The following is a 13,836-nucleotide window of genomic DNA, read 5'->3' on the forward strand; positions in this document are numbered from 1 at the left end:
TAATTAATAAAATTATTTTATTTTGAAATTACGTGATATATGTGTATGGACTTGATATTTTTTAGACATATGTATAGCAAAGAAAAATCCAAGGTGGCTTATTTGTTCCTAATGAAAAAAATATTCTTAATTGAGTATGTATTAATGTATAGATCAGGGGGCATTCTGTTCAAAATTTCCATTCTATTCTAATTTCTACTCAGAAGAATATTATTGAATGTCTGATTGCCATCACGCTTCTGAAGAAATACAAAGACAGTCTAACATTGCTGCAAATGTAGAATAAAGCACTGCAAAATTCATCCATTCGAAGTAGGAGTAGAAACAAGTTTTAATTTTGGTTTGCAGCGTCTTCATGTGATAAATCTGATTATTCACTTGCCTTCAATCTTCACAGTTATTGGAAAGTCAGGCTGACACTGATTGCTCCACCATTAGGTGCAGGGATTAAACGAAGCCAAAGTCCTGAGACTGTAAGAGCATTTAGTCTCAGAACTTCTCCCCACTTACGGTATTGGGAGCACCTTAAACACTGCTCAGTCTCAACCCCAAACAGTCTAACTCACAACATAATGTTTATCGCTGACATTATCAGGATGAAATGTAAAACCAACGTGTCCAGCCAATGAAGATTCTATTTACCCTCCCGGGGTAGGGAGAGTCCATCTTCAGACATAAGTTTTTCTCGTTGATTATCTGACTCATTCTTAGTGACTTTTAATTCTTTGTCTTCCTTATCAATTTCTATTTTACGATTTGCGTGTGAAACTCAGATGCCCTTGTTTAGTTTATTTGACCTGTCGCATTTTTCCATTTTCTCCTGCCTTTCTTTTTCGTTTCCTTCACAAGCGCACATTTTGCTTTGACATTTAACCTAATTGTGACCCTAACTCTGCTTGATTTTTACTCTACCTGATTGAAATACCGAGCATCTGATTATTCAGTTTCTAAACGACTCGAGGCCTTTCTTGTCTCTTTTTCTCCTGTCTAAGGCATGTTTGGGACCCTTTCTCTGTTCTCACCATGGCTTTCAGGAGGAACAGCAAAGGACAGTCAAAATGATTTGCCCTTTGGAGACATCTGGTTCAAATTCCATCTCCTACTAGCTTTGTGTCCTTGAGTAAGTCACCTAGCCATCCAGATGGTCAATTTTCCCATTTAGAAAACAGGGTAAGGGGACTCTTACAGGACTCTTATAGAGGTAAAAGGAATTGGCACAAAACTGGCATCCGATGAATAATAGCAGGTATGGTTACTGAACAAGTAGGGAAGAATCTTACTTTTGCTAATCAATCAGATGTAAAATCTAATAACAGAAATCTGAAGATTTCAAAGAGGCATGCTCTCCTTGAATCATTATAATGGGTAATTAAGAACGGGGTCAATTTTCAAATTATTCCAACACAAAGTCCTTTTCAGAATGCATTTCCAGATGTCCAGCTCAGGTCTACAAACCCAACCAGAAGAACCAGGGAGAGAGAGGAGAGAGGTGATGTTACCCTCTGCCAGCAGCTACACTTTTACCATCTTTATCAGGAAGAGGGGAAACATAACTTGCATCCTTTGGTCTATAAAATCATAGAGTAGACGATTTCTACACATCACTTAGCATAGATTTTAACATAATATTATATCTTCATGTGAAAAACTGTTTACTTAGGTGCTATGAATATTTTCATCCATGGCGACTGCTTTTAAAAAAATACTAGGAGGGAGTTTGTCTTAAAGGTTTTGTGCTTACGAGTTTCAACCGCTGACAGGGATCTACGGGATGACAAATTGGGCAGCGTATTTTTGCCGAGGGGACCACCTGCAGTGTTCTGTCACCATCATTCCTGCAGAGGAGCTCTGACCCTCAAGCAGACCCCAGTGGTCCCTGAATCCCTCACAGGCTGCTAAGAATTACCCCTCATCCAAACTGGGCAGCAAACACTGCAGCGGGCTCTTTCAGGACAAATGCTGAGGCTTTTATTAAAAACAACGAAATCAACCCCGTCCTCGCCAAAGCAGACCCTCCATGTTCACTGCAAACTTACAATGAACATTCGCTGTGACAGAAACAAGAGACGGAAACATCACACCTATGCCTTGGATTTTCTGATCTTGTGTTCTCAAATAAGTAGGATTTAGAAATGTGGGTTAAAACTAGAAACAATCCCTTTTTTTCAGTCCTTTAAAAGTATTTTTCAAAGCAGCAGTTAACTCCCAGGTGACACAAGGTGTGGGCCAACTGGGTACAGCTGTTCTGAACCAACAGCCAAACACAGGAATAAGTTGCAATTGTCAGAAGAACCTGGATCTGGATGGTGATATACGCACCTTTCAGATTTTTGCCAAGTTTCCTTATACATTCTCCTTAGTTGATCGCAGTGCACAGTCAGCCCTAAGCACATCTATAAATTTTGCAGAGATATCCTTTCTCTTTGGCCTATATACGCTGTATTGCTAAGTCAGTTTCCGTTTGGTAATTCCTCCAGAATTTAATGAAACAGACAAAGCAGGTTCTCAAACCAAACTGTGGAAACAGCATTCTTTCTGGGGGAGTTGGCAGGAGTTTATCAGGGGTAAAGCTAACAGTTTTGCCAACAGAATGTGCTTTTGATATATAAAAGATGACCTTCATAGCTGCTCCTGGCAGTAGGTGACATAGATCTCACTCATTCAGTCCTTAATAAAAACTGCTTCCCTCTGCTTTGTAACTAGTTTGTCATAATCTGGGAGTTGGTCAACTTCTAGTAAGTGCTAACTGGACAGCAATTAGGAACAGCGATAAGTGTGACTTTGTTACTTTTACGTTTATCATTTATATGAATGTTTTATCCCAAACGCACTTTACTTGGGATGTTACCAATTACAAAATTATAAGGAAGAAAGTATAAGTACAGCAGTTAACTTGTTACTAGAGAATTTCTTCCGAGTGTTTGACTCTCCACCCCGTCTGTCTTGGTAGTATAGATCAGGACTAATGACCATTCCGGGGAAGTCTGAACAGTTCCCTGACTTAGCCAAGGATTTGGACATTAAGATTACCATTTAAAGATTCCCCAGGGGGCTTCCCTGGTGGTGCAGTGGTTGAGAGTCCGCCTGCCGATGCAGGGGACACGGGTTCATGCCCCGGTCCGGGAAGATCCCACGTGCCGCGGAGCGGCTGGGCCCGTGAGCCATGGCCGCTGAGCCTGCGCGTCCGGAGCCTGTGCTCCGCAACGGGAGAGGCCACAACAGTGAGAGGCCCGCATACCGGAAAAAAAAAAAAAAAAGATTCCCCAAATCCTGCACCAGGAAATAGGACTCCCTCCTTTCTAGCCTTCCCTCCCTTCCCTAACCCTTCTCCTCCCTCCCACCCTCCTTCCCTCCCTCCCTCCTTTTTTCCTTCCTTTCACAGTTCTTTAATGACCGCCTATTATATGCGAGGCATAATAATAACAACTAAAGTTACTGGGGTTGAAAATTGTAAGACTGTAAACCATTCTCCCTAAAAGGAGATCTTCATAGATGAAATGAAGTGAAATGACCCTGGAGTTAGCGGAGAAGAATCAGGGGGCCAAGGCACAATTTTGCCAATTACTAACTGCGGGGCTCTGGTCCAGCTACCTGCCTCAGTATACTCAGCTGCAAAAATGAGGTATCGCAGGGTTGCTGCAGAGTTTGATAAAACACTTTGTCAGTTGCAAAACTGCACACAAATAGAGGCTATGTTTCCATTACTAACGGCGTAAATATGGAACAAAGAGAAGCAAAAACATTTCTGTCCAGACACTGTAAGTACATATAATCAAGCCTCGAATGTTGCTTCTTAGCAAATTCTTCTTCTACAAAATGTGAAGAGATGGTCTGATTTGGAGGGGTCGCCACTGAATGATTGCAAAGCATCAAGTAAATATCAATAATTTACTCTAACTTTTTCAAAACCACTGTCAATAATGTATACCCATTCAACTGGCTTACAAAATAAAACTGAAGAACAATTTGAGTTAAAAGAAAAAGAAGCTATCTTAAATGTGTAATTATTTTCAACTTTCCAGATCCACACAATTCTCCAATATTTCTTAAAAAAAATTTTTTTATTGAAGTATAGTTGATTTACAATATCATGTAAGTTTCAGGTGTAATTCTCTAATATTTCTGACCGAGCTTCCAAGTTACACGAATTCACTGTATTTATAATCTTGTGTGTTATTGTAACAGTTTAAAAACTCTAAAATATTTAAAAATAGTATGATGTCCACGGAATATGGGCCATAGTATAAACTTTGTCTATAACTCAACATTTTGGAAATCACGTACTATAGCACACTTTAGTAAATACACAGAATAAAACTTTGAGGAGTAATTGAGTGTTCCCTGCTCATTACTCAATATTTTCCCATGGAGTCACACAGTATTTCCTATAGAATGCCAGCCTTTTTCTGCTCAGAGACAGGCTAAAAAGAAAATAATGCTGGAAGGGACGGTTCCCTTTCTTGCTTGTGTTAAGTGGTGTTTTCCTTATCAGTGAAGTAGACAGCACTAACAGACCAGGGCCATTACACAAATGCAAACGACTGATAAGAAGCCAGTCTCTTCTTCTTTGACAATTAGCAGGAATTAGTATGTGTATAGTGTTTACCCCAAGAAGCAATCATTAGCTCCTATCTTCCCTGAGCGAATGAACCCTGACTAGGAGTTTTTAGGACAATTCTTAACGATTTACTTGCAGAAGATTAAATCACTCTCTGCAGTTTTCTCAATAACATATACAAATATTAACAATTTTTATATTCTAACATGAAACTGTCAATCGCTACAAAGTTGTAGGATTTTTTTAAAATCTTTACCTGTGATATCTTCCATGGCTAAGTATTTAGAAATCTGCATGCATTCCTGCTCTTTGATCTCCCAGTTTAAAAAAAAAATCTGAAATTATTATTCTTGCTCAGAATATAGCTCCTCAGCAATTATGTACCAGAGCACTTTGAACTTCTACTGGGAAGAAATGCTTATGTGGTTCCTGAAAATGACGCTCTGGCTCAGAAGCTGGGCAGGACAAGCCATGCCCCCTAATGCAGCTTCTATAGATGCCAACGGAAGGACGGGGGAGGCATTAGTTCTCCAAAGGAAAATCCAGAGCCAGACTCAGAACCACTAAAGCATCACCATTCTGGGTTGGCATTTTTTTGCAAGTAGTAATTCAATCCGTTGCTGAATAGGTACTTGAGAAAAAAATGATAGAAGATCAGAGAAACCCATCCTGACTTGGAGGTTCCCAGAGCCCATCTCCTTGGCCTCTCCTCTACCGAACTCTGCTATAGAAACAAACAGGGAAGCCAGGGAAGAACCATCACGAGACCAGAAATGGAACCAGAACTTTCTAAAGTAGAATTAGGGCATCTCAATTCATGGACCTCAGGACTTGGTAATATGGTAGATTACCTACAAGGTGAGAGTCTGTCCAAAGAACAAGCCGACACCAAGGGCTGGCAGAGGTTAACTGGTTTAAGGAGTGAACTTGAGCTTTGGCATCATAACACACATAGAATGGTAGACCCCAAAGAATCTTCACATATTGTATAATTTATCCCATATTGAAAAAGAGGATACAGATCATCTCAAAAGAACAGTTCTGCAGTCTTTCAGCAAACACCTCCAGCTAAAAATTCACAAAAGTGTACAGGCTGCCCAAGGTCACATAAGTGAATTTGGACATGCTTGTTTTCTGTTGTCTTACATGTACAGCGGGGCTGAAGTAGGTTAATAGGATTGCCTTTAGATCCCTCCCTCCCTTACAAGCTCTCAGGGCAGACCCTAATATTTTTTCTGCCTTCTTCAGCAGAATGAAAAGTGACCCTTGGGTGTTTCTCCTCATAAAACAAAATTCTAATTTTTGTTGTAACACTGAGCTCATTTGTAGCTAAACAGAAAGGAGATCCTAAGTTCCCAGCAGTTGCTGTGTCATTAGATAGTGTTCTCCTTAGAAAAATAAAAATTGTCCACAAAGGTTATTTTTCAAACACAGAAGTGGCTATTCTTTTTTCTTTTTTTCTGACAGCACATTTCACTCATGACACAGTGTAATCATTCTAGTCTACTACTTCTTAGAGCAACATGTCAATGGCATAAATGTCTTCTAGGATGTCTTAGCTTTTCTAAAGAAGAAGGAGTCTCCTCCCACAGTGGATGGCTGGCCAGGTGGTTGCAAGAAAGCGACATTTTCTTCCTTACAAAGCCAATAATCTTCTCTTAGCTAAGAAGCCAGCTACAGAAATACAGTTCTGCTATATATTTTCTACTAATCACTGACAGTTTTATCTGAGTATAAAATTTCCATAGCCAGAAGTCAACGAACTTTCAAGCTGTCCCTTGAATCTTTTCCTATGAACACGTATTCTAAAAGAGTAAGATTCATCTAGCCTACAAAGCAAATATTAGCAGTCAGCTGACTGGCTTAATTTGATATATTTATAGATCTCATCAGGCTAAAGGTAGAAGGGGCACATTCTTTACTGTATTCTGCATACTTTACCAGTATCAATTTTGTTGGGGGAAGGTCATGTCAATGTAGAAAATGTTAACCTGTCATTTTCCAAATTAGTCAAAAGTTTGGAGCATCATACAGAACACATCAAATCAAAGGGAATGATTAAGGATTCAGTTACTCGGCGAGCTGCTGAAATTACCATGTGACATTTAATGACATAGGTTAATTTATTCATCAACCAAAATACACTTAGAAATGAAAGCAGACGGAAGGTCAAAAGACAGAAACTATGAGACAAATTCATTATCTTATTCATCAAATGAAAAAAAAATCATGGCATATCAAAAATAAAAGCCATATGGTCATTTCAATAAATAGAGAATCAACATTGATGAGATTGAAAGTCAATTTCTCTAAAACTATCCACAAAGTATTCTTACCCCCAAAGATCAAATCTGAATTTAATCAAGCATCCAGATACAGCTACTAATTTACAGGAAGAACACAGGTCAGAGGAACATATAAAAGAACACCATGGGATGCAATCAGCAAAGCCCAATCTATGAAGAACTCTACAGGGCAAATAACCCGATTTCTTAAGAAAAAATTAAAAGAAGATAAAAAGACAAAGAGAGCTAGAGCTAAAGACAGACCAAAGGGTGAGAGAAAAGAAAAACCTAAAATATAGACATTAAAAAGAGACATTAAACCAATTGCAATGAGTGAAACTTATTTGGATCCTGATGTAAGAGGAAATCTGATCATTGATTACAAAGGGTTATCATTAATTGGTATATGTGTCATATACCACCCAAAGCAACCTACTGATTCAGCGCAATCCCTATCAAACTACCACTGGCATTTTTCACAAAACGAACAAAAAATGCCACAATTTGTCTGGAAACACAAAAGACCCTGAATAGCCAAAGCAATCTTGAGAAAGAAAAACAGAGCTGGAGGAATCAGGTTCCCTGACTTCAGACTATACTACAAAGCTACAGTCATCAAGACAATATGGTACTGGGTACAAAAACAAAAATATAGATCAATGGAACAGGGCAGAAAGCCCAGAGATAAACGCACGCACATATGGTCACCTTATCTTTGATAAAGGAGGCAAGAATATACAGCGGAGAAAACACAGCCTCTTCAATAAGTGATGCTGGGAAAACTGGACAGCTGCATGTAAAAGAGTGAAACTAGAACGCCCCCTAACACCATACACAAAAATAAACTCAAAATGGATTTAAGAGCTAAATGTAAGGCCAGACACTATCAAACTCTTAGAGGAAAACATAGAGCACTCTATGACACAAATCACAGTAAGATCCTTTTTGACTCACCTCCTAGAGAAATGGAAATAAAAACAAAAATAAACAAATGGGACCTAATGAAACTTCAGAGCTTTTGTACAGCAAAGGAAACCATAAACAAGATGAAAAGACAACCCTCAGAATGAGAGAAAATATTTGCAAATGAAGCAACTGACAAAGGATTAATCCCCAAAATATACAAGCAGCTCATGCAGCTCAATATCAAAAAACCAAACAACCCAATCCAAAAATGGGCAGAAGACTTGAATAGACATTTCTCCAAAGAAGATATACAGACTGCCAACAAACACATGAAAGGATGCTCAACATCACTAATCATTAGAGAAATGCAAATCAAAACTACAGTGAAGTATCACCTCACACCGGTCAGAATGGCCATCAACAAATATCTACAAACAATAAATGCTGGAGAGGGTGTGGAGAAAAGGGAACACCCTTGTACTGTTGGTGGGAATGTAAATTGACACAGCCACTGTGGAGAACAGTATGGAGGTTCCTTAAAAAACTAAAAATAGAACTACCATACAACCCAGCAATCCCACTACTGGGCATATACCCTAAGAAAACCATAATTCAAAAAGAGTCATGTACCACAATGTTCACTGCAGCACTATTTACAATAGCCAGGACATGGAAGCAACCTAAGTGTCCATCGACAGATGAATGGATAAAGAAGACGTGGCAGATATATACAATGGAATATTACTCAGTCATAAAAAGAAACAAAATTGAGTTATTTGTAGTGAGGTGGATGGACCTAGAGTCTGTCATACCGAGTGCTGTAAGTCAGAAAGAGAAAAATAAATACCATATGCTAACACATATATATGGAATCTAAAAAAAAAAAAAAGAAAGGTTCTGATGAACCTAGAGGCAGGACAGGAATAAAGACGCAGACATAGAGAATGGACTTGAGGACTCGGGGAGGGGGAAGGGTAAGCTGGGACGAAGTGAAAGAATGGCATTGACATATATACACTATTAAATGTAAAAGATAGCTAGTGGGAAGCAGCCGCATAGCACAGGGAGATCAGCTTAGTGCTTCGTGACCACCTAGAGGGATGGGATGGGGAGGGTGGGAGGGAGACGCAAGAGGGAGGGGATATGGGGATATATGTATACATATAGCTGATTCACTTTGTTGTACAGCCAAAACTAACACAACATTGTAAAGCAATTATACTCCAATAAAGATGTTAAAAAAATTGATATATGTATCAAATGCATTATGGTTATGTTTAAAAATAGCCCATACCTTTCAGAGGTACATGCTGAAATATTTATACATTGAATAATAAGATGTCTGGGATTTACTTCAAAATAGTAAGAGGGAAGGGAAGTGAGTGAAATCAGGATAAAACAAAACTGATAACTGCTGAACTGGATGATGGCTCCATGGGAATTTGTTATATCATTCTTTGTACTTTCATACGTTCAATATGCATGTTTAAATTTACACATATATATGTACATGTTTTAATATATCCCTACATACATTTAAAACTTAAAAATGCAAAAATATCAATTTCAGCCTTTTCAAAGCATGTCTTTATAAAGTGGAATTAGAATGATACTCTATGCAACCTAAAGATGCTGACTGTTAGCCACCAATCTAAATCATACTTAACCCTGAAACTCTTGGAGGGGTGGTTTCCTTAATATCAAGAACAATATCAATATCCTTTATAACAATATCCTTTATAACAATATCAATTTCCTTAATATCAAGAACAAGCCAAGAATGGTGACTACTGGTGCTACTATTTAACACTGCTCTGAAAGTTCTAGCCAATGCAACAAGACAGGAATAACAAATTGTGGTACAACTGTAGGAAATGAGGAGATAAAATAAGCACTATTAGAAGATGATATGATTGGATACCAGTATTACCTAGCAAGAAAACCTAATAAAATAAAAGGATTATATTCACAACAGCAATAGGAACTATAAATCATTTAGGTCAGCTAGGTGTGAACCTAACAATAAATATGCAGAATAGGAGATACTTTCAAAGGGTAATATATTAAGAAGGGGAACTGGGTCTGTGCTTGGGGTAGAAGAAGGCATTATATTAAAGGGAAAAGCAAATGAATTTATGGAGGTAGAACAATGAATGTCATGTTCAGTGAAAGGTAGTAGTTCAGTTTGGGAGATGGATCATAAATAGGGAGGTGAAGTTAATGAGGCTACAAAATAATAATACATCCATATTAAAGAAGCCCTTGGCAACCTGGCTGGAATTAATATTGAATCTGTAGGTCATGGGGAGAGTTGGGTTTTTCCTTACGGCTGTGATTAATAAAATTAACGGTCTATTCTATAGCCTTTGGAAAGGGAGAAAAATGGAGATGAGGAGACCAGTGAAGAAGCTGACACAAAGGTCTAGATGAGAAAGGAAGATTGCTCCAACTAGCCCAGTAATGATGGGAGAGGAATCAGCACCATACTGAAGAATTAACACTACTTTGTATTCATATACATTAAAATTAAGCAAGAACTAAATGCTGGGGTTTGTATTTCACACCTCGTATTGCACCTCTTTCTAAGGCATTCAAACTGCCTAACACACGTTTCCTCTTTATCCTTCACACAATCTAGGATATACCCATGATATTATTAGACAGAGGAAATGCGGGCCATTCTCAATACTCAAGAGTCATTGGTGAAATTAAAATATCAAGTCTTGTAGCCACAACTACATGACTAACGCTTTCCTAATTTAACTATACCACGTCTGTTGATATAAAGGGACCCATGACGAGCAGACAGTATCATAGTTGGCCTGAAATCCTAAGTTACACAGATGATCAAGGTAGTGATATTCCTAAAAGTTGTGAAAGCATCTCCCTGATAGGAAGTGATTCCCGACAAATCATTTTAAGTAATCTATATTTTCAGTGTCGTGCATAAAGGCACCTCTATAGAAGTATAGGAAAAAAAATGGGGTCCAGACAACGCAGACACCATCTTCCAAGGGTTCCAGGTTGGAGTCAGGCCTCTTTGATCAGTGGATCTGTAACACAACAAGCTTGAAGAATATTCCTTAGAAAGGCACCTTTGCAGCTCCAAAACCCCAGACAGTCCATTGTTACACACCATTTAGCCAAGTTACAGCAATTCTGTGTTTGTGTGATGGCTGTGGACATAAAGAGCCAAGCTCTGGTTCCATAAGTTCAGCATTTTCCTCACTGAGGCCAAAGGTTGCTGCGTATAAAGGAATGAAGCCGTAAAAGTATGTTCAGAACATAAGAATCTTGCTCTCTAACACTTGGCTAATTTCAGTGTGTGTATTTCCCCAGAACTCCCTGGAGTTCCTTGTTCCCAGGTTTGTGATCAGAAGAGCAAAACAAACCTCTCTGTAAGAGGATGTGTCATAAAATGTGTATCTGCAGTGTTTAGGGTCCTAGCACAAATTCTGTGTCACCAAATAACACACAGAAAGCTAACTTTTTTCAATACCGCTATTGCCATTTACACGTGGCCAATCTGAACAGGAATAAGACAAGGTTTCCAAAACACAAATAACTTTATTTACTTATTTATTTTTCTTCAGCATTTTTTTAATTGAAGTATAGTTGATTTACGATGCTGTGTTAATTTCTGCTGTACAGCAAAGTGATTCAGTTATACATATATATACATTCTTTTTTATATTCTTTTTCATTATGGTTTATCATAGGGTACTGAATATAGTTCCCTGTGCTATACAGTAGGGCCTTGTTGTTTATCCATTCTATATATAAAAGCTTACATCTGCTAACCCCAAACTCCCACTGCATCCCTCCCCCAAACCCCCTCCCCCTTGGCAACCACAAGTCTGTTCTCTATGTCTGTGATTCTGTTTCTGTTTCATAGATAGGTTCATTTGGAAAACACACATAACTTTAAATGCTTCATCTCAAGAAAGCTTTTTGCCCTGCCCCCCAGAGGACTAGCTGGTCTCATAATACTTAGTTCATCACAGGTCTTGTTTTTCTAAAGAACATATTCTTTTTAGGTTAGACATGGGGATGGGGATGCGGGGAGGAAATGTGACAGTCAAATCCTGTGCCTTTACAGGAACTGGGCCAAAATTATAAATTAACCTTGACTACATTATCCCTAAAGAAGCTTTCCTTCAAGCCTTGGGGTTTTTGTGGTGTTTTGTTTTCAATTTCTGGGCCTCGACACCCAAGCTGAACAGACACCTGTTTTTCTACTGTTGCCATTAAACCTTGTTGTTCAATAAAAAAGGAAACAGACAGGTGCACACTTTGAACTCTTTTTCCAAAGTACACAATATTTTTTTAAAAACTGAGGCCATGTGTTCAGTGTCTTACTGTCATCATCTGGTCTAGCTGTTTTATATATCTACACCGTTCGCTTGTTGGAAAAACTCAATGGAAATCATCATCCTGCTTACAGGGAAACCAAAAAGGGCACGCTGAAGTACGTCATGAAAGAAAGGTGGAGTAGAGATCAAGGTCTTATCTAAGTTGCCTGGCCATTTCCCTACAATGCCAGAAACAAGGAATATTAAGAAGGTCCATATGTAGAATCTTAGTTATAATTTATTAGTTTTTTTCCCTGGCATTGATATATCTATCTGTGTATATGGACTAAGAAAACACTTCCGTCTCCTGAAGCTATAATAATTCAGAATGGCTGAGGTCTTCCCCCCTTTCAAATATAAACCATTTCTGTAGACAGTGCAAGTCTGTGTTTAATAGAGATCTTTGTTCTTTCCATCCATTACTAAGGTGCTTCATATTCAAACACGGATGAGGGAAACAGTGTAAAGCAGGGAAGTGGGGCTGCGTGGCACATCAGCTGTAAGGGAACCACGGCTCTACAAAGCCACCCCAAGTGGCTTCCCTGGTGGCGCAGTGGTTGAGAGTCCGCCTGCTGATGCAGGGGACACGGGTTCGTGCGCCGGTCCGGGAAGATCCCACATGCCGCGGAGCGGCTGGGCCCGTGAGCCATGGCCGCTGAGCCTGCGCGTCCGGAGCCTGTGCTCCACGACGGGAGAAGCGGCCCGCGTACAGCAAAAAAAAAAAAAAAAAAAAAATGCCACCCTAAAATCAAAGCAGGCAGAACCCAATTCTTGGCCAGGTCCACTTTGCCAGTTTAATTCCCATAGAGTTCCTGCAGAAGAGCCAAACGTCTTCAGCTGAGATCTGTCATTTATGCAAAAGCTTTTAAGGAGTCGAACACTTTCCAAGACCCACTAGTAAATCTAGTAAGAATCTGCATTGCTCTTCTGCTCACATAGGCATTGCCAACACCTAGTGAGAATTCTCCAGTTCAGTAACTACTGAATCCAGCGACCATAATGGGGAGACACAGGCAGTGTTATGATTCTGAACCCCACCATGGGAGAGTTCACAGACGACAGGCAAGTTCTGGTTATATTTCTTAGCAGAAACAAGGCTTCCTAGGCTGTGGAGATCTTATTACTAAGAAGAAACCAGACCTCGGACCCTATTCTTTGAAAAGACCTGATTGACTCATGGCTTTTCCCTTAAGAACGCCTTACTTCTGAAGAACAGGGAAAACCAGAATGCCTTTGTTCAAAGAGTCAGAGATTTTTTCTTGATTACACACCTTTCTGGTGTGTTGGATGCTCAGTCTCAGGGATGTAAATGTCTTCATAGAGATCAGCTCCCGATGGGTGATCTTTTCTGTTGAGAAACTCGCTTCTCCCTACACCTTAATGCCTAATGTTCTATACCCAAAACTAGCGCGCTTCAATTTTTCTCAAAGTCTGAAGAACTCAGGGAAGTGAGTCATAGTTCTACAGATGCCACACAAGTCCCTGGAATTAAATGGTGATAATGAAAAAAGGATCTTAATTAGAAGACAGATGTTGTTAGAACTCAGTAATCCTTCACTGCCCCTTCACACTGTTTTCCATTAAAAGGTTATCAGAACCTGTCAAATGGTTACATGGGTCCATCACAGCCACTAGATTAGGCCTGAAGTGCATGCTTGGGAAGCTAACTCTACTTGCCAGAGCACTCTGTGTGTGTGTGCGTGTGTGCGTGTGCACGTGCGCGTCTGTGACTACA

The 13,836-nt window shown here is 39.4% G+C and overlaps 1 protein-coding gene across 8 annotated transcripts in view; it reads right to left on the reverse strand.

Moving 5' to 3' along the window:
* The window catches only part of NRG1 (neuregulin 1), a gene marked incomplete at its 3' end in the record, with an annotated part of 1,011,332 nt that overhangs the window by 33,764 nt on the left and 963,732 nt on the right, over window positions 1-13,836 (reverse strand). The gene's annotated exons all lie outside the window — the stretch shown is intronic.

The sequence above is a fragment of the Stenella coeruleoalba genome (genome assembly GCF_951394435.1).
Source record: "Stenella coeruleoalba genome assembly, chromosome: 21".
Taxonomy (NCBI): domain Eukaryota; kingdom Metazoa; phylum Chordata; class Mammalia; order Artiodactyla; family Delphinidae; genus Stenella; species Stenella coeruleoalba.